Here is a 19,283-nt window from a genome sequence, read left to right on the forward strand (position 1 = left end):
GACTGAAAGCTTAGGAGTCTAGTCTGTAATATTTTCCAACAGACTCCACTGAAGATATTTCATTTGGCTTAAATGCTGGGATGTACAAGAGCTGAACAATAATTTTTGCAAGTCGTGAATTGCATGAAGAGGAAACACTTGTGTGTCTTGGTAAGTGATATCCTCTTTTGGACCATGGAATACTGATCTTAATCTTCTTAAGCTTTTGTTTATGGAAACACAGACACAACAAGGGAGTTTATCTCCCGAAGCTTTGTGTCACTGATTGGAGAATAATACAACACTCCCCAGTAATAAAACCACAAGATATTTTGTCACTTTTTTTTATTGGATATTTTCTTTATTTACATTTCAAATGTTATCCGCTTTCCAAGTTTTCCCTCCAGAAACCCCAGTCCCACCCCTCTCCCCCTGCTTCTCTGAGGGCACCCCCCCCACCTACCCACTCCCTCCTGCCTCCCAGCCCTGGCATTCCCCTACATTGGGGCATCAAGCCTGAGCATTCACAGGACCAAGGACCTCTCCTCCCACTGATACCCAACAAAGCCATCCTCTGCTACATATGTTGCTGGAGTCATAGGTCCCTCTTTGGTTGGTGGTTTAGTCCCTGGGAGCTCTGGTGGGGGTGATCTGTTTGGTTGACATTATTGTTCTTCCTATGGGTTGCAAACCCCTTCAGCTCCTTCAGTCCTTTCTCTAACTCCTCCATTTGGGTGCCTGTGCTCAGTCCAATGGTTGGCTGTGAACATCCACCTCTGTATTTGGCTATATCAGGCTCCTGTCAGCATGCACTTCTTGGCATCCACAATAGTGTCTGGGTTTGGTGACTGTATAAGGGATGGATCCCCAGGTGGGGAAGTCTCTGAATGGCCTTTCCTTCAGTCGCTGCTCTACATTTTGTCTCAGTATTTCCTCTCTTGAGTATTTGGTTCCCCCTTATAAGAAGGACTGAAGCACCCACACTTTGGTCTTCCTTCTTGAGCTTTGTGTGGTCTGTGAATTGTATCTTGGGTATTTTGAGCTTTTGGGCTAATATCCCCTTATCAGTGAGTACATACTATGTGTGTTCCTTTGTGACTGGGTTGCCTCACTCAGGATGATATTTTCCAGTTCCAACCATTTGCCTAAGAATTTCATGAAGTCATTGTTTTTGACAGCTGAGTAGTATTCAGCTTCTGGCTATTATAAATAAGGCTGCTATGAACATAGTGGAGCATGTGTCTTTGTTGTATGTTGGAGCATCTTTTGGGTATATGCCCAGGAGTGATATAGCTGGATCCTCAAATAATACAATGTCCAATTTTTTTTGAGGAACTGCCAGACTAATTTCCAGAGTGGTTGTACCAGCTTGAAATTCCACCCATAATGAAAGAGTGTTCCTCTTTCTCCACATCCTCACTAGCATCTGCTGTCACCTGAGTTTATGATCTTGGCCATTCTGACTGGTCTGAGGTAGGATCTCAGGGTTGTTTTGATTTACATTTCCTGATGACTAAGGATGTTGAACATTTCTTTAGGTGCTTCTAGACCATTTGGCATTCCTCAGCTGAGAATTATTTATTTATCTCTGTACCCCATTTTTTAATAGGGTTATTCTCTAGTGTCTAACTTCTTGAGTTCTTTATATATATTGGATATTAACCCTCTACCAGATGTAGGACAGGTAAAGATCTTTGCCTCTTGCTGTTTTGTCCTATTGACAGGGTCCTTTGCTTCACAGAAACTTTACAGTTTTATGAGATCCCATTTGTGCATTCTTGATCTTAGAGCATATGCCATTGGTTTTCTGTTCAGGAAATTTTCCCCTGTGCCTATGCATTTGAGACTCTCCCCTACTTTCTCTTCTATTCGTTTCAGTGTATCTGGTTTTACATGGAGGTCCTTGATCCACTTCTACTTGAGCTTTGTACAAGGAGATAAGAATGGATTGATCTGCATTCTTCTACATGCTGATTTCCTGTTGTTGAAAATACTAGCACCATTTGTTGAAAATGCTGTCTTTTTTCCATTGGATGGTTTTAGCTCCTTTGTCAAAGATCAAATGACAATAAGTATGTGGGTTCATTCCTGGGTCTTCAATTCAATTCCTTTGATCTACCAGCCTGTCTCTGTACCAATACCATGCAGTTTTTATCACTATTGCTCTGTAATACATCTTGAGGTCAGGGATGGTGATTCCCCCAGAACTTCTTTTATTGTTGAGGATAGTTTTTGCTATCCTGGGTTTTTTGTTATTCCAGATGAATTTGCAAATTGCTCTAACTCTATGAAGAACTGAGTTGGAATTTTGATGGGAATTGATTGAATCTGTAGATTGCTTTTGACAAGATGGACATTTTTACTAAATTAAACCTACCAATCCATGAGCATGGAAGGTCTTTCCATCTTCTGAGATCTTCTTCAATTTCTTTCTTCAGAAACTTGAAGTTCTTGTCAGACAGATCTTTCACTTGCTTGGTTAGAGTTACACCAAGGTATTTTATATTATTTGTGACAATTGTGAAGGGTGTCATTCCCCTAATTTCTTTCTCATCCTGTTTATCATTTGAGTAGAGGAAGGCTACTCATTTGTTTGAGTCAATTTTACATCCAACCACTTTGCTGAAGTTGTTTCTCAGCCGTAGGAGTTCTCTGGTGGAATTTTTGGGGTGACTTAGGAGGTCAAAGGGATACAAATTGGAAAGAAAGAAGGCACAATATCACTATTTGCAGTTGATGTGATAGTATACTTAAGTCATTATTCTAAAACAAACAAATAATCAAACAGTCAAACAAGAACAATCAAACTAACCAAGGAGCTGCCTGGGCATCCTCTGTATTTTTGTGTAATATGTGCAGCCATATTCTTTTCATTTTACATTCCTCCTTTGTTATGAGATGCGCCTTAGTTTCTCTGAGTTTGTACCACTCCTGTTGTGATGAGATCCAAGAAGTTCTGTCTAAAGTGGAAAGCAACAGTTACTTTCATTGCTATGGCCATCCTACTAACACAGATTATGATGAAGACTCAAATCCTGCGAGCTAATTTAATTACAGTGCAAGAAAAGGGCCCTGAACCCAATTCTATGGATGTCTTGATTAGGTAGTAGTGTTTCTCTGTTCATGGAGGCTGGGAGATTTGGTGGTATGCAAGGCAGAGAAGGTCCCTAGGAATCATATAAAAGCTTAGTCAAAAGTTTCTCGCATATGCCTAACTCTTCTCTCTCCACCCTGATTTATTCAAATATGTGCTGATGGATACATAGATTTGAAAAAAATGTTTTGGGTTCAGCAATTATAATATTTTATATATAAAATCATTATAGCAGGATATATGCAATATAGTAAAAGTATAATAGAATAAAAACATTTATTGACCATTTTCTATGTGTTGAATACGTGATCTTACTTTTCTTTGTGGTTGAGCGTTTTCTCTGTGATACACTCTCTTGATGAGACTACAGCTTGAAAGCAAGCTGCATCCTACTCATACATTATGATATGACCCATACCTTATCTTGGGGAAAAAATATCTGGTACACAAAAGACCACTGTTCAGTGTCTAAGTGACTTTACCCAAGCAAACATCATATCGAGCCTCAATGGATTTATTCTGTCAGTAGTTTTTTAATAAGAGTCTTACAGAGTATGATTAGGAAAGCATTAATCAATATTTCACAAGTAAGTATTTTATAAGTATGTTTTAAAACTCTTTATTGTTTTGGGGAGAATATCCCTTAATTTTATGCCTCTCAGATAAGCATTTCTTTAAAGAGCTTCAAAGTTGAGATGAAGTCTGATACAATTCATTGAGTAGCTCTATTATAAAACAGGTTGAATAAATAAGTAAATAATAAATAACCATTGTAATTGTTTAATAAGTAATTAGCTTAGAAAACAATTTACCCCTTGGTTTTTTTTTTTTTAATTCAGTTTTAAGGTTATGGGAAAGAGATTTACTTAACAGTACTTTTCCATCCTTTTTTTCCCTTTGTTTGCTTTTGCTTTCTTTTCAGAAGAGAACTTACACTAAAGAGAAGATACACTAAACACAAACCCATTTTGTCAATGAATGCAAGTGGGAAAACTTAGGATTCTACCCAGCAAACAAGATTCCTTCTACATAGAAGGGAGTCAGGAACATCTAATTTGGTTCGACACCATGAAGGACAAAGACTCAGATCTCCTTTTTTTTTGCTCCTAAAAGCTTCAAGACTAAACTCCGTGAATTATCAGTGATAGCAAATTTTCGAATATCTTAATATTTATTTTATGTGCTTTCACATGTCTCTGCTGATCCGCGCATGTGAGGAAATGTGCCTACAGTGTCCAGAAGAGGGCGCTGGAACCCCTGGAGCTAGAGTTATGCACAGTTGTGAGGCATGGTGCTCCTGGGAACTCAACTGGGGTTCTCTGAAAGAACAGAACATGCTCTTCACTGCTGAAGCATTTACCTAGTAGGAATAAGACAGTTTTATCCCGCCATCCTTGGAGGGGTGCCACAATCTAGATATAAAATGAAAAGGTAGATTATACCTCGGAGACTACAAACATCATCTTAAGAAGACAGTCTTTAGAAGTGATGAAGATTTGAGTTAGGTCTTGAAAGCAGCATCGTGGAGAGGAAGGAAATAGCTCTTTGAAAACTGCATGAGCGGAGGTGGGCAGGTGAATCACAAGTCCCAAGTAATCATTATATTATGTTAAAATCCAGAGCCAACAACTTACATGAAAATAAAGGAAATAATTCATAGCTATGCTCTTTAGGAAGGATCTGTGAGCAAGGTTTATGGTGTTGTAAAGCATATGTCTGTATAATTTGCGTCTCTGGAGGAAGAAGCATCCATCACTGGAGGCAGAGGTTCAGGATTCTGTTTTCATTTTTGTGCCCTTGTAACTTCCGGCATCATTCCACAGATCTCAGGAAAAACTCAGTTCTCAGTTATGGGTAGAGTAGAAATGCGTGGGGCTTTGATGGGGTAGGCAGCTAGGATAAAGAGATGGGTCTGGAAAATAAGGGATCGGAGGAATGAAGATGTGTAGAAGGGAAGGGGGTCACATCACAGAGAATCCACTTCCCTAAGCAGTTTCCACATGGTACTGTGGCTGTGGCACTACCTCAACCATTCACCTTAAAAGCTGGGGGGGGGGGGGCGGTGGGGAGTCTGTGTCTGTCTTGCTCTCGCTCTTCCAACTCTAACTGCCTTTCCTTAAAAGTCAACAGAAATTGAGGCCGAGCACGTATGATTAATGCCAACCTGTCTGGAACATGCCTCCATCACTCCACCGTCTTCCCATCTTTCTTAGATGCTGAGAAAATGCTTTTCACAGCTATGATGACACAGCCAGAAATATCACCTTTTGAAGACATCGTAACTGTGAGATATGACACTCGTTTGGCCGTTAGGAGGTTATTTGCTGTGGCCATTAAATACAGCCCTGTCACTTCCGCTCACCTGGGCTATATTTCCTCCTTCAATAGACTATCCATAAATATCAGCTCAGGTATAAATAGAAATAATGCATATTTTCAGCTAAAGAAGACATGCGCAGCAGAATACTGCTGGAGGGGCAAAGTAGCAAGCCTTCTCTACGTGGGCTTTGCAAGTCCAGAGGCTGTATGTTCTGGTGAGGTCTCAGAACTCAAATCGGTATGATCTCTTTAGGTCAGTTAGGCCTCACACACAGCTACTAAATTCAAGAATATTCTAGACTTCCCACTTGTTGGCCCAATTTTTTTTTCTGCCACTTGATAATTGGAATGAATTCCTCGTGGTCAGAACTTAATTCTAGTTACTTTTAATACTGTTAACAATACATTAAACTTAAATGTTCCCAAACGTTAAGGAGATGAATGATATACTCATTGAACTCAAATAATTTTGTATATTCTCATTTAATACTTGAGAACTTTCTTAGGGATCTGCTGATCTACACAAAAAATATCACAAACCAAGGCTAACACTTTTACTCTTGTTCAAGAGTAAGACAACGATGCTACCTGTGTGCGATTTTGTAGCACAAGTGGCTAGCACTGTAGGTGTTTATAGAAAAAGGCTGACCATCAGTTCCCTGTGATTGACAGCTTACCTGAGCTCTGTAGAAGAGAGACAACAGGAGCTTTTGGCTGGACATCCTGGGGAATGAGCCAAAAAAGAGAAACCAAGAATATTCCTAACGTACATGGACGTATTTTCTGGAAAACCCCGAGGAGTGGCTAGCTCGTGAGAATCTGCATGTTTACGGCATTTACTCTGGGAAAATTAAGGCTTGAATGGAATTTGCAGACTTGGAAAATTTACAGCTCTGATTTTAGTGATGCTCACCATGACTTGCTAATCCACAGCCTCCCCTTGACAGGAGTGCTTATGTTCTAGATCCTTCAATGTATCTTGACCAAGTGAAATAGAGCCCATGGAGGGGTGAGACTTAGCATCACTTTGTGACTCAAGAGAGATCAACCTACTTCAGAGAAGAAAGGCATTAACTCATTCATAGGTGGGTCTTCCTCACTTGCTAAATTCATACAGTTGATTTATTTGGCTATCCAAGAGAACATGCCTTGTTTTGAGGTTTCTTTTTAAGAGGCAGAGAGAGAGAGAGAGAGAGAGAGAGAGAGAGAGAGAGAGAGAGAAGAAGAAGAAGAAGAAGAAGAAGAAGAAGAAGAAGAAGAAGAAGAAGAAGAAGAAGAAGAAGAAGAAGAGGAAGAAGAGGAGGAGGAGGAGGAGGAGGAGGAGGAGGAGGAGGAGGAGACACGGAGACACAGAGAGATGGAGAGGAGAGACAGAGAGACAGAGGGAGAGAGGGAGAGACGAAAGGAGGGAGGGAGGGACACAGGGAGGGAGGGAGAGATGATTTTCCGCTGTTTAAAGTGATCTGGCCCTGCTTCATTTGCCTGATGCTAAGTCTGGATAGTGCGTTTACACACAGCAGCTGGACATTATCTTTGAGAGAGAAAGCAGTTCTTGCTGGTTCCTTGCCCAAAGACCTTCAAAGCCTTCCCACAACTATTAGGATAAATTCTCAGTCCTTCACATAGCCCGGAGGACCCTCTCTAATCGATCCTGTGATTTAGAGCTTCACACGCTCTGTCAATTGTGGGAGGATTGGCACTGCTTACCTTTCTTTTTTTTTAATTTTTATTTACTGCACCTTCAATAACCTTCTTGCTTTTCTTCAAAGATGCTTCGATTCTGTCCCAGAAATGTACCCGATGTTCAAGCCCGGAATGCGCATCTCTCAAGCACATGGCCATGACTACTGAGCGCCTGCTCTAAGGCACCTGTGCGTGGATCCGCAACCTCATCGGGCATCCTGGTCACTGTCTCTCTGGCAACTTATTTGGCTTTATTTCCTTTCATAGGAATTAACATGGCTTTTCTGCGCATGCTCGCCCACATTATTTTTATATATATATAACATATATATGGTAAACATATATAAACATATATGTGGTAAACATATATATATGGTAAACATATATATGTAGATATATGTGTGTGTGTGTGTATATATATATATATATATATATATATATATATTTCTTGTTTGTTGCTTGTTTCACTTATCTATCTCTCAAATAGGGATATCAGTTTCCCCAGAATCAGTTACTTTGTTTGTATTTAGATTTAAGGAATAGCTAGTATTTTAATTTAAATCAATGTATTTAATTCATTTGTACACTTTGAAATTTATACATTTTGGTATTTAAAACATTAAATTAAAGCATATTTAAATTTATTTAAAATATAATTTAAAATTTATTAAAAATAGTTTGAAATTCAATTCTTAAATCCGAATACATTTTTATCATTTTCTTCCCCTTCCAGAATTTCGTCCAGATCCTCTCTACCCCCTCCTCACACAAACCCAGAACACAATACAATAAAATGCCCAAAACCATGAAAAATAGCAGCCTCCCCCCCAAAAAAAGACTTGTACCCAAAAAAAGACACAGAAATCTGTGGATCTTGGTCTGTTGGTCAACTATTCCTGAACATGAGCTCTCCCCAGGGATGGTTGATAGACCTGTGTCGTTCCCCTGGAGAAAACTGATTTTTTCCCTCTCTCAACGAGGATAAATGACAGTTCTGTTGTTAATTGTAGGGATAACGTTTTTGTTTTTATACACCTTGTGGAGACGTGTCTCTGTCCTTTCTTGCTTACCTAAGGCATCTTCTGCTTGGCTAAGATAAAAATCTCATGGCCTAGGGCAAATGGCAGCACAGTGAGATGGAACTTCGGGACAGAGAAAGGAACTCTTGGGATAGATAAGTCATGCCCGGGAGATGTCACCCAGATGTGCAGGGACTTGAACTGAACCCAAGGATAGGTAACTAACTAGTCACATGGCAGAACTTAGATTGGTATAAACGGGATAACTGAGTTACAAACTAGTGGGAGGCAAGCTTAGCTTAAAGTCTAGGTATTTATTAATAAAAATAATTCTCCACGTCATAATTCAGAGCAAGGTGGGAGGCCAGAAAGGCCCACAGTTACAGTTAACCTTTATGGTAGTGGCTAGGCTTACATTCATTCATAGTGTTTAAAATACACCATAACAGAATGAACTATAATAAGATAAAAGAAAAACTATTGCCTCTAAGTCAGACAAGACAGACCTACAGCAGGAAAAGAGTCTAAGAGAGGACGAGAGTCAGGGACCCACTTGTCCCCATGCTCAGAAATCCCATCAACACACGAAAATGGAAGCCACAATATATAGTCATCAGACCAGGCGCGTGCTGCTTCAGTCTCTGTGAGCTCCTGTGACCTTTGCTCATGGTGATTTAGAGGGCCTTGTTAGAGGGTGTGGCCTTGTTTGAGTGGGTGTGGCCTTGTTTGAGTGGGTGTGGCCTTGTTGGAGTAGGTGTGGCCTTGTTGGAGTGGGTGTGGCCTTGTTGGAGTAGGTGTGGCCTTGTTGGAGTAGGCTTGTCACTGTGGGTGTGGGTTTAAGACCCTCACCCTAGCTGCCTGGCAGCCAGTCTTCCATTAGCAGCCTTCAGACAAGATGTAGAACTCTCACCTCTGCCTGCACCATGCCTGCCTGGTTGGCGCCATGCTTCCTGCCTTGATGATAATGGACTGAATCTCTGAACCTGTAAGGTACCCCACTTAAATGTTGTCCTTATAACAGTTTTCTTGGTCATGGTGTCTGTTCACAGCAGGAAAAACCTAAGACAACTTAAGAGCTGAGAACATTTATACAAAGTCATAGAAACATTTGGTGAGGGTCAAAGTTCATATTCTTTGCTGAGTAGTTTTTCCAAAAGTGGGGACGTTCATTGGGCGGTGTAGGACTTTGAGGGCAGTGTTCCTTACTCTGCTAAACAGTGAGCATGCGTTGTAGTTCTTGCTTCTCTAGCCTTTCAGAGTCGGGCTCCTTTCTCTATCCTAATCTGTACGCCCAAGTCCTCTTAAGTTCCCGCAGAAAATACAGTAGAGGAAAAAGTGCATTAATGACCTTGGCTGCTAGAATATTAAGGGAAGTTCCCTGAAGAGTCACCATCATAGCAAAGCAAGGCTCAGAAATGAGAGCCCAGCCCCTAGTGTCGACTCTGCTCCTTGTAGCTCCTTTCTCGTCCAGGGCTCAGCGTCTCAAAGGACGTTCTGCCTTTGGAAGCTGGTTTGACAGACTGCCTAGGATCCCGGATTTCATCTTCTAGCAAGTGCAGCCTAGCTACTTCTAGTCTTAGTTTGATTTACCCAATTTTGTTCCTTGAATAATGAGTGGCCATCCAGTATGATTCCCACGACACAGCCGCGTCTAGATCTTCTGGTATAACCCTGCTCTCTTGGTGATAATCCCAGGGTAGGTTGTTTAGGGACCCATGGAAGGAATTATTGGATCTATGGAGGCAAGCGCTTCACTTAGTTTTTGCATCAACTTCGACGTATGTAGAATAGCCATTATAGAGTCCATGAATTTACAGGGTGGTTGAAGGAAATTATGGGTTGCATTTGTGATCAAAATGCCGGCGAGCTGGTAACTGGCTGTTCTCTATGAAGTTGTGAACGTAAATGACACAGTTTGAGGAAAATATGACGTGTGGTATTAACTTTGTGATGCAGAACAAAGTGCACATCGATATCAAACTAGAGCGAGCCATGTCATAGTATTCCTACTATTCTTAACATGTTCACGGATCCTCTGTCACCACTTGTGTGATCACATGATAAGGAGAATAATTTAGATACAGAAAAATCTTTTGCACAGAGATTTTTTTTTTCGGAGCTGGGGACCGAACCCAGGGCCTTGTGCTTGCTAGGCAAGCGCTCTACCACTGAGCTAAATCCCCAACCTCTGCACAGAGATTTTCAACACTGTAGCTTTGAATAACTACTTAAAAGGTTAACAATATGTATTTTTCAGAAAATAAAGAATTTCTGTTACCTCCATTATCAAATTCTATCAATCTTAAATTGTTTTGCTAAAGCTGAGTAAAATAGCAGTATGCTGTGACGTCATATTAAACAATAATCATGTAGGTCGTAAGACCACAGGCATTCAGAACAATGTGCTTCCTCATTATCTATGCCCAGAAATATCACTGCTAGAAATCCTCTAAAAATCAAGTGGTAGGATTAGAGCTCTCCTCTCATTTTGCTGAGTTTTCCGTATCTTCCTTAGGAATACATCATGTTTATAGGGAGAGAAGGTAACCAAACTGAAATAAATCAAGCATGACACCTTGTCAATTATGAACACAAACAAAAGATATACCGCAGAGGGAAGGAGGCAGGCTGGGCGGACCCCGTGCTGCCTCTGTCTCTGCATAGCTTGCTCCCTGGTAGCGACCAGGGGAGGTGAACCCTTTCTGGATGCTTGGGAAACGTCTGGTTTAGAGATCCAATTTAGAGCAGAGATAGGCTAGAGATGTGAAACAATTTACTCCACAGCGAAGAGACCCTCAGATCAGATGGGATTGAGGGATCAGTTAATGTGTGACTGCATTTTGAACAGTATCTGGTGCACACAAGTTTCGGATAGATGTGAGTTATTATCGCTGTCATTTGTCAAAATATGATCTTGAGTTACGCGTCTTTCATTTTAAATAAATATATAGTGGGGGAGCTCTAAACAATGTGTCTCATATGAAAATAATCTCTAGATTATTTTCTAGAGATTTCTAGAGATATATCTCTAGAGAATGGATCTATCTCTAATGAGAAGGAAAGACAGAGGGGGAAAGTCCTTTGTCAGCATAATGCAAAGGTAAAATTTCTTAGACATTAGGAGGCTCATTTTCATCGCAAGCAGCTAAAGTTTTCTGTGGGGACAAAAGGTAAGAGAAACTTCAACGCTGGATAACCTTTTACAGAATGGCTATTTTACTCAGTTCCATAAATTTTAGTGTGGTATGACTGTTTTCCATTGTTTGCTCTTTCTTACCTTGCTAGGAAATGACTCTTAAATCCATCTTAAAAAAAAAAAAAAGGACACAGGTACTCCAATAAAACTGGGACCAAAAAAGTGAGGAAAACGATTTGCGTATCATGAGGATTTCATAAATATAATTATCTTTATTAATGGTTATAAAATATGGGTTAAAACAACATGAAATACTAGATACATTCCTCAAGTAGATTTGCAAACATGAAAATAAGCATAATTCCTACTGCATGTACATATGTTATATGTGTGGGTCTGGGCTCATGTGCATGAGAGTGCACATGCATATGTGCGTGTAGAAGTCAGAGGTTGATACTGGGTGTTTCCCTCTGTTGCTCTAAAAGACATTTTTTTTTTAGAAGAAGCAGAACAAGTGACAACACTGCAGAACTTTTAGTGGACAATATTCTGATTTTATTTCTTAAGAAAAAAATGGGTTAAGTAGTTTCATGTATTAGAATATTCATAATACACATGGAACATTTCGGTTCATTAGATGGCAATTATCTTAGTTGCTGCTCCATTGCTGTGAGGAGACATTATGACTAAGGCAACTGTTATAAAAGATCTGATTGAGGGCTTGCCTACTGTTTAAGAGGATAGTCAATTATTACTGTGGCAGAAGGCAGACAGGCAGGGTACTGCAGCAGTAGGTGAAAGCTTTACATCCTGATCTGTAGGGATGTGGGTGGGGTGGGGACTGGGCCTGGCATGGGCTTCAAAACCCACCCCAATGGCATAGCTCCTTCCAACAAGGATATACCTACTCCAACAAGGCAACCCCTCTAACTTCTCAAATGGCTTATCAACCGGGAATTAAACATGTAAATATATGAGCCTACGGGGGCCATTCCTATTCAACCTACCCCAGCAATGACTCAAGCCATCTTACCAAGTAAGCATCAAATTAAACCAAAGCCAAGTCAACGCCAAATAATTAAGTCTAGGGGAAATTTAGAAAGCGTATGATGTGCTTTAAATTTTTCTTCTTCTTTTCCACAAAGCACATACTCAGGGTGAACAGTCTCACGGTTGTAAGTTAGCAAAAGTATGTGACAGAGTGTTTGACAAATACAACGTTCTTAAAGGTACAGATGTAATTTGACGGAGAGCTCTCGCTTTCAGAAATCTGTGCTACAAGACAACTGGGGATGTTTTCATAAAGGCCCTTATTAAAGCCCTGTTAGTAGTTCTGAGAAATTGGGAATAAATTAAGTGTTCCACAATGGGATAATAGTTCCAAAATTATGCCACTTGGAGCAGAATATATTATATGAAGTGAACACTAAAATATTTGAAATTTACTGAATTTGCAGAAACTATTTTTTCAGACTTAATCAAGTGAGCAAATTACAATAATGTATATTTAATATAATTATTTTAACATAAATATGTATACTCACACATGCACAAGCATATCCAAATAGAATCAACTGCCTAGAAAAAAAATGGGTACTAATAGGCTAACAGTGTCATCCTCTTAATGTAAAAGTATAAGTTACAATGACTCCTTTTCCTTTTTCTTCTCCCCCTCCTCCTCTTCCTCTTTCTCCTCCTTTTCCGTGTGTGTGTGTGTGTGTGTGTGTGTGTGTGTGTGTGTGTGTGTGTGTGTGTGTGTGTTTGGTGTTTGTTTATAAAACAAGTACACTTTTTTCTCAGCATCAAAATAATCTGGCTTTTCATTTCAGCTCCTAACAGCCATCTTTTATTGGCTATATAATCGTTCCTGAAAAGAGAGTCAGAGACAATAAGTGAAGGTTCCGTGTTTATTTAGAGAGCTGATTCCAGGAAGCAAAAAGTCCAGGAATGGAAAAAAGCCACCAACATGCGTGAGTTACTTATGGATAGACTGAAGCTTTGCTCAGCAGGCCACCTCCCCAGCATGCTTTGTGTGAGTGAGCAAAACCCCGGTCGGGTCGGTCCCACTGAGGTACGGAGGCCTCTCTTGGCTCCCTCCATCCCTTCCAGGTTGAGAGTAACCCCAAGGGGGTTAATTCTTTGAAGCTGCCCTGTGTGAGGGCTGAACAGACTGGCCTGGCTCCAGGGATGAATCCTCAGGCAGCCCGAGAGCCGAGTGTGCTGAAGAGAGGCGCTGATGGAGTTCTGCCTGCTGTAACCCCAGGACTCCTGTGCAAGGCCTGGTGAGAGGTGGCTACAGAGCACCAGATGCCCAGAGCCACTCACTTCCGCTCTTAGGCTTGCAGACTGTGCGCTCAGCAGTCACTGGAATGAGGCCTTTTGGATCGACCACATCCTCCCATTCCTTCGTTCACAGCCCTTTTCATAGCAATCATCCTAAATGCAAAGCAATCAAGCAAAACCCAGAAATGCTGCACAGAATACAAGCTCCCATTGAGCTGTTTCTTCCCTCCTTCTCTTTCTCCTCCTTCTCTTTCTCCTCCTTCTCCTTCTCCCCCTCCTCTTCCTCCTTCTCTTTCTCCTCCTCCTCCTTCTCCTCCTCCTTCTCTTTCTCCTCCTCCTTCTCTTCCTCCTCCTCCTCCTTCTTTTTCTCCTCCTCCTCCTCCTTCTCTCCTCCTCCTTCTCTCCTCCTCCTTCTCTCCTCCTCCTTCTCCTCCTCCTTCTCTTTCTCCTCCTCCTCCTTCTCTCCTCCTCCTTCTCTCCTCCTCCTTCTCTTTCTCCTTCTCCTTCTCCTCTTTCTCCTCCTCCTCCTCCTCCTCCTCCTCCTCCTCTTACTCCTCCTCCTCTTACTCCTCTTCCACCTTCTTATTCCTCCCCCTCTTACTCCTCCTCCCCCTCTTACTCCTCCTACTCCTCTTACTCCTCCTCCTCCTCCTCCTTATTGCTCCTCCCCCTCTCATCCTTACTAGCTCCACTATGCTCCATGCACGCACACACAGGCCATAGCATTGGCCCCTTTGTCTGGAAGGCTTTGTGTCTCCTCCTTGTGTGCTTTCCCTCTCATTCTGTACGCTTCTGACCGAAGCCATGGGAGCATCTTGGACTGAACAGGAACACCGATTCTGCCCCATTCCTGCTCTTTTGGTTTTTTTTCTCACCATCCAGATAGGAATCATCTGACTGAACATTTTTAGATTTTCAAGAGTTATTCCAACCTATTCTGTTTACCAACTGTAGACTATGTGTTCTTTCAGAACAAATTTCCTCCTTTTTTTTTTTTTCCCAGAGCTGAGGACTGAACCCAGGGCCTTGTGCTTGCTAGGCAAACGCTCTACCACTGAGCTAAATCCCCAACCCCTCCTCTTTTTTTGTTTTTGTTTTTGTTTTTGTTTTATTACTTCCCTAGTGCTAGATCATTGTAGGCACATATGAGAGATTTAATTAGATTATTATAGGCACATTTTTATTGGATATTTGATGTATTTACATTTCAAATGTTATCCCCTTTCCCGATTCCCCTCTGGAACCTCCCTCCTACCCTCCCTCCCCCTGCTTCTATGAGGGTGCTCCCCCTTCCCACCCACCCACTCCCACCTCACCACCCTGGCACTCCCCTACACTGGGGAAATCAAGCCTTCAGAGGACCAAGGGCTTCTCCTATTGATGCCAGACAATGTCATCCTCTGCTATATAGGCGGCTGGAACCATGGGTCCCTCCATGTTTATTTTTTGGTTGGTGGTTTAGTCCCTGGGAGCTCGGGAAGGTCTGGTTGGTTGATATTGTTGTTCTTTCTATGGGGTTGCAAACACTTTCAGCTCCCTCAGTCTTTTCTCTAACTCCTCCGTTGGGGTCCCTGTGCTCAGTCCAATGGTTGGCTGTGAGCCTCTGACTCTGTATTTGTTAGACTCTGACAGAGCCTCTCAGGAGACCATTATAACAGGCTCCTGTCAGCAGGCACTTCTTGGCATCCTCAATAGTGTCTGGGTTTGGTGTCTGTATATGGGATGGATCTCCAGGTGGGGCAGTCTCTGGATGGCCTTTCCTTCAGTCTCTGCTCCACAATTTGTCCCCGTATTTCCTTTAGTCAGGAGTCCTTCTGGGTTAAGAATTTGGAGATGAGTGGGTGGTCCCATCTCCCAACTGGGGCCTTGCCTAACCTCTGGATATGGTCTCTACAGGTTCTCCCTCCCATTTGTTGGGCATTTCAGCTAATCTCATCCCTGTTATAGGCACATGTTAAGTGTTTAATTAATTTTGAAGAGGGAATGAATGAGAAAAGCATGAAAAGCACTCCTCAACCTTCAAGGGAAAATCAGAATAAGACAGAGAATGTGCCCCAAGCCAGGATACTTTGGTGTTCTCTTCTCAGAGAAGCCACCCAGACTGGCACACTGTAATTTTGACATCTGGCTTAGTTCTGTTATTGTGTAGATGATATTCCTCCGAATGCTGACCTGACGGGCAAGGCCTCTCTGTCCCACATATACAGCTGGCATTTAAAGGGCAGACCTTGAGCTGTGTAGGTGGCTAGTATTGGTCAGTGTTATCCTAAGAGTAATGTAACAATTCCCCAGGTGTCCGAATCTAGTTTTGTCTGTTCTCTGGTAGGACAGGTGACCTGGAGTGCCAATCGAGAGGGACTATTTGGGGCAGTAAGGGCCTTGATGATAAGACCATGTATACGTAGTACATTCTTCGTACTAGTTCTGATTGTGTCTTCTTTTCTCTTGGTCAAGCTGGAAGGAAGGAGCTGATAAGCCAATACAGCCTCGCAGCCCAGACTTCTTCAAAATACCCTCTGCCACAAGCCAAGGAAGGAAAATCATTCTTCCTTCTCCAGTGTCAGTGGTCCTGGATCACTGCCTCAACCTCCACCCTGTCTCACTGCTATTGTTGCTTATGAAACATGAGGTCCACCCATGACTCGCTTCCATGATTCACCTGAATTAATAACAAGGCTCCACACTGAGAAATGATAATATCTCTCACCGTGGAATGCAGAGTGTTTGGAAATGTGCCTGGACAATCAATCCTCAGCACCCAGAGACACCAAAGGGCATCCATTCTTTCCATGATAGGAATACGGGTTTTGGGATTGGAGGTTTCCAATGCACCATACAAAAAAGAACTACAGAGCTGAAATTTCTTTTTAAATCAGTGGTGTTTACTCTTGTTAGATGACATAGATGTCTGATTGGATCTATCGCATATCATTCAGTTCTGCAGATAATAATTACATGTTTAAGCACAGACATTACAGTATTGGAGTCCACCTTCCAATATGTGGTGTTATGCTGGAATTTTAGCCTGTAGTTTCAAGGATAAATATTGAAGAGACTGTCTGCATGAGTTTCTTCTTTCTCTACCCCTAATATTGTATTCTTTTCTTACACGAATTATATGAAAATGTTCGAAAAATTTTTTCACTTACCATATAACTATCCCTAAATGATACAAGGAAGTTTCTTGCTTCTGTATTAACAGTGTACCCAAGGAACACTGAAACCATGAGTACATTTCTACCTAGGGCTATTTTTAAATAATGTGGGTTCCTAAGACATCATTTTATTATACTCTAGCCATTAAAGGGATGACGTTTAGGAACTTTTGTGAACATCTTACGTTCTATTATGGTTTTTTGTGACAATAAAGTATGAGTTTGTATAATGAAATTATTGTTTTTTCAATGTAGACTCAAATTCACAGGTACCGTCTCTCACAAAATAATAAACCTGATCACTTGTTAAACACCATATGTCTTCTTAGCTTCTTCACCATGACTCAAACACTTTCCTCTCTTCTTTACCATTTCTGTGGGAGCAATTCACTCCACCTATCACTACACACAACTGTGGACATCCTCAAGGAAATGAATCAAATGGAAGGATTGCTTTCAAATCAAACAACCCAATGATTTTTCTATGCCTATTAGGAGCGTTTTGCTAAGTGCTTTGTAGGGATTACGTAACCTCACTCTTATAACTTCCCCGTGAAGCAGATATTAACCTCTTTCGTGGACCGAACAATGAAGAATTCTTCTTCTTTGATCTGATCACTAGAACAATGATCTCTTGCCTACTGCATGAATTACAAGTGTACCTTTTTTTTTGCAACGAAGAGTCCCATACTACTTTGGGAATTCATAACATGGTTGTAAGCATTATTAAGCAACTCAGACTTCCAAAGTGACCATCTTAACACCCTCATGATTTGAAGCAATGGAGGTGAATGTCTCCTCACCACAGTGTTTGATGTGCTGACTTCCATGGGCTCTGTGGATCCAGACTGCTCTCATCCTGTACTTTTGCTGCCTTTTGTACTTCAGAAGTGTTCAGGATGGTGTGTAGAAACAGGAAGCTTGAAATGGGCAAGGCCGTGGCTGAAGTACATCATTCTACTCTGCTGGGCAGAACTCTGAGTCCAGCCCTATGTAATTTACTGGCTAGGGAGTTGACTGTATCGTAGAACTGAGAGAAAACAAGTATGCAGGTTTTAAAAAAATACATTCATTTTTTTTTCTGGGCTTCTTGTAGCTATTTACATGAGAGACATTTCATCAGTGTGTGTGTGTGTGTCAGATTCTCAGGTCATGCAAACTCTGCATGAGTCTCCTGCTTCACCTCCTAGGTTCCAAGTCAAAAACTTAAAGGGAAAGTTTTCAGGTCTGGATCTTACACACACACACACACACACACACACACACACACACACACACACACACGTGTTCCCACCACTATCCTACTAATCTCCAGTGATCTTTAGGATGTAAGGACACTTTCATAGCTTGTAAATGCTTCCAGCTTGATCCTCAGAACCTTATTTAAGGAAAAAAAAAAGCTGGACACAGGCCCTGCACATCTGCAATCTCAGCATTCCTGCTGTGAGAAGGGAAGCTCAGTGGTCAGCCAGCCTGGCGTATGCAGCATGCCAAAAACAAAAAACAAAACAAAACAAAACAAACAAAAAACAAGAGAACCTTTGCTGCAACGATGTGGAAGGTGAGAATATGGATCCTTGTGGTTGTCTGATCTCCACATGTTCCTACACACACACACACACACACACACACACAGAGAGAGAGAGAGAGAGAGAGAGAGAGAGAGAGAGAGAGAGAGAGACTCAAAAATCTATTTTTAAAAGTCTCCCATCTGCAAAGAGGCTTAGCAATTATGCAATCCTGCCGGGCAATCTTTATGAGGGTGACTAATGTGATGGATAATTTGATGTTTTTCTGAAAATGTTCCTGAGATGGGTCATCTATTTTTGGAAGGAAACATGAATAGCAGAATGGTCCTTGTGCCAAGAAGGTTGTGGACAAAACCCTTCTTAGTCGCTTGTAGAAGGTTTTTGGCCCTGGTTCAGGCCACTCTTCTTTGAGCGACTTCTCTGCTGCTGTACCTGGTGTAGGAGAGTCTGTCTACCTCTGGGATCGCTGGGCATTTGTTTCCTGTTTTCTGCTCATGCTGCAAAGTTGTTCTGAGTCTTAAGTTTCCGGTGTACACAAAGGCACACCATGCTTTGCTTTAGTTGACTTTTATGTGCTATGAGTCTGTTTTGATATCTGTTTTCCAGTAATGATTCTCAAGTCCCGCTATTTCTCTTCCCATGTGACTTTTTCTCTAAACTAATGGATGTCATTATGATGCTGAATTTGAGAGTGGAATGAGAAGAACTAACATCATCACCTGATATTTAGCAGTAGCAAAGGAGCATCAAATATAAGAGCAGAAAACACACACACCAACTCATAACAGCCAAGAGACACTGACAGAGCGCGAGGCTGGCAGAAGAAGTAGGTAGTTGGAAGAGAACACACCTTTGTATTGTCCCTCTAGTTCTTCCTGGGAAGGGTGAGGCAAAGCTCATCACAGGTAAACTTACTGAATGCGCATACTTAGCATGGACCACGGAACTTTAGAAATCATTATTCTCACATATGAACATATTGCAGGATCCTGTGAATCCATAATATATAGGAATAATAGAAATGGCATGGAAGCTTCTGGAATATCCAATCCTTTATGCTGCTACTTCGCAGGCAGAAATCTGCCC

General features: G+C 41.5%; 1 long non-coding RNA gene across 4 annotated transcripts; it reads left to right on the forward strand.

Annotated features, from left to right (window-relative positions):
* On the forward strand, positions 1 to 16,983 carry LOC102553626 (uncharacterized). Of its 4 annotated transcripts, XR_015642667.1 has the most exons (8): positions 15 to 150; positions 3,996 to 4,639; positions 5,197 to 5,357; positions 6,065 to 6,203; positions 6,357 to 6,477; positions 7,162 to 7,263; positions 13,060 to 13,200; positions 15,968 to 16,976. It is a non-coding gene; the product is annotated as an uncharacterized LOC102553626 (long non-coding RNA). The 4 variants fall into 4 exon arrangements; XR_015642666.1 differs by lacking the exon at positions 6,065 to 6,203 and having other exon boundaries at positions 1 to 150; positions 15,968 to 16,983; XR_015642668.1 differs by lacking the exons at positions 3,996 to 4,639; positions 5,197 to 5,357; positions 6,065 to 6,203; positions 6,357 to 6,477; positions 7,162 to 7,263 and having other exon boundaries at positions 1 to 150; positions 15,968 to 16,983.
* The last annotated feature ends 2,300 nt before the right edge of the window (positions 16,984 to 19,283 follow it).

This window comes from Rattus norvegicus, chromosome 18 (genome assembly GCF_021556685.1).
Source record: "Rattus norvegicus strain SHRSP/BbbUtx chromosome 18, alternate assembly SHRSP_T2T, whole genome shotgun sequence".
NCBI lineage: Eukaryota > Metazoa > Chordata > Mammalia > Rodentia > Muridae > Rattus > Rattus norvegicus.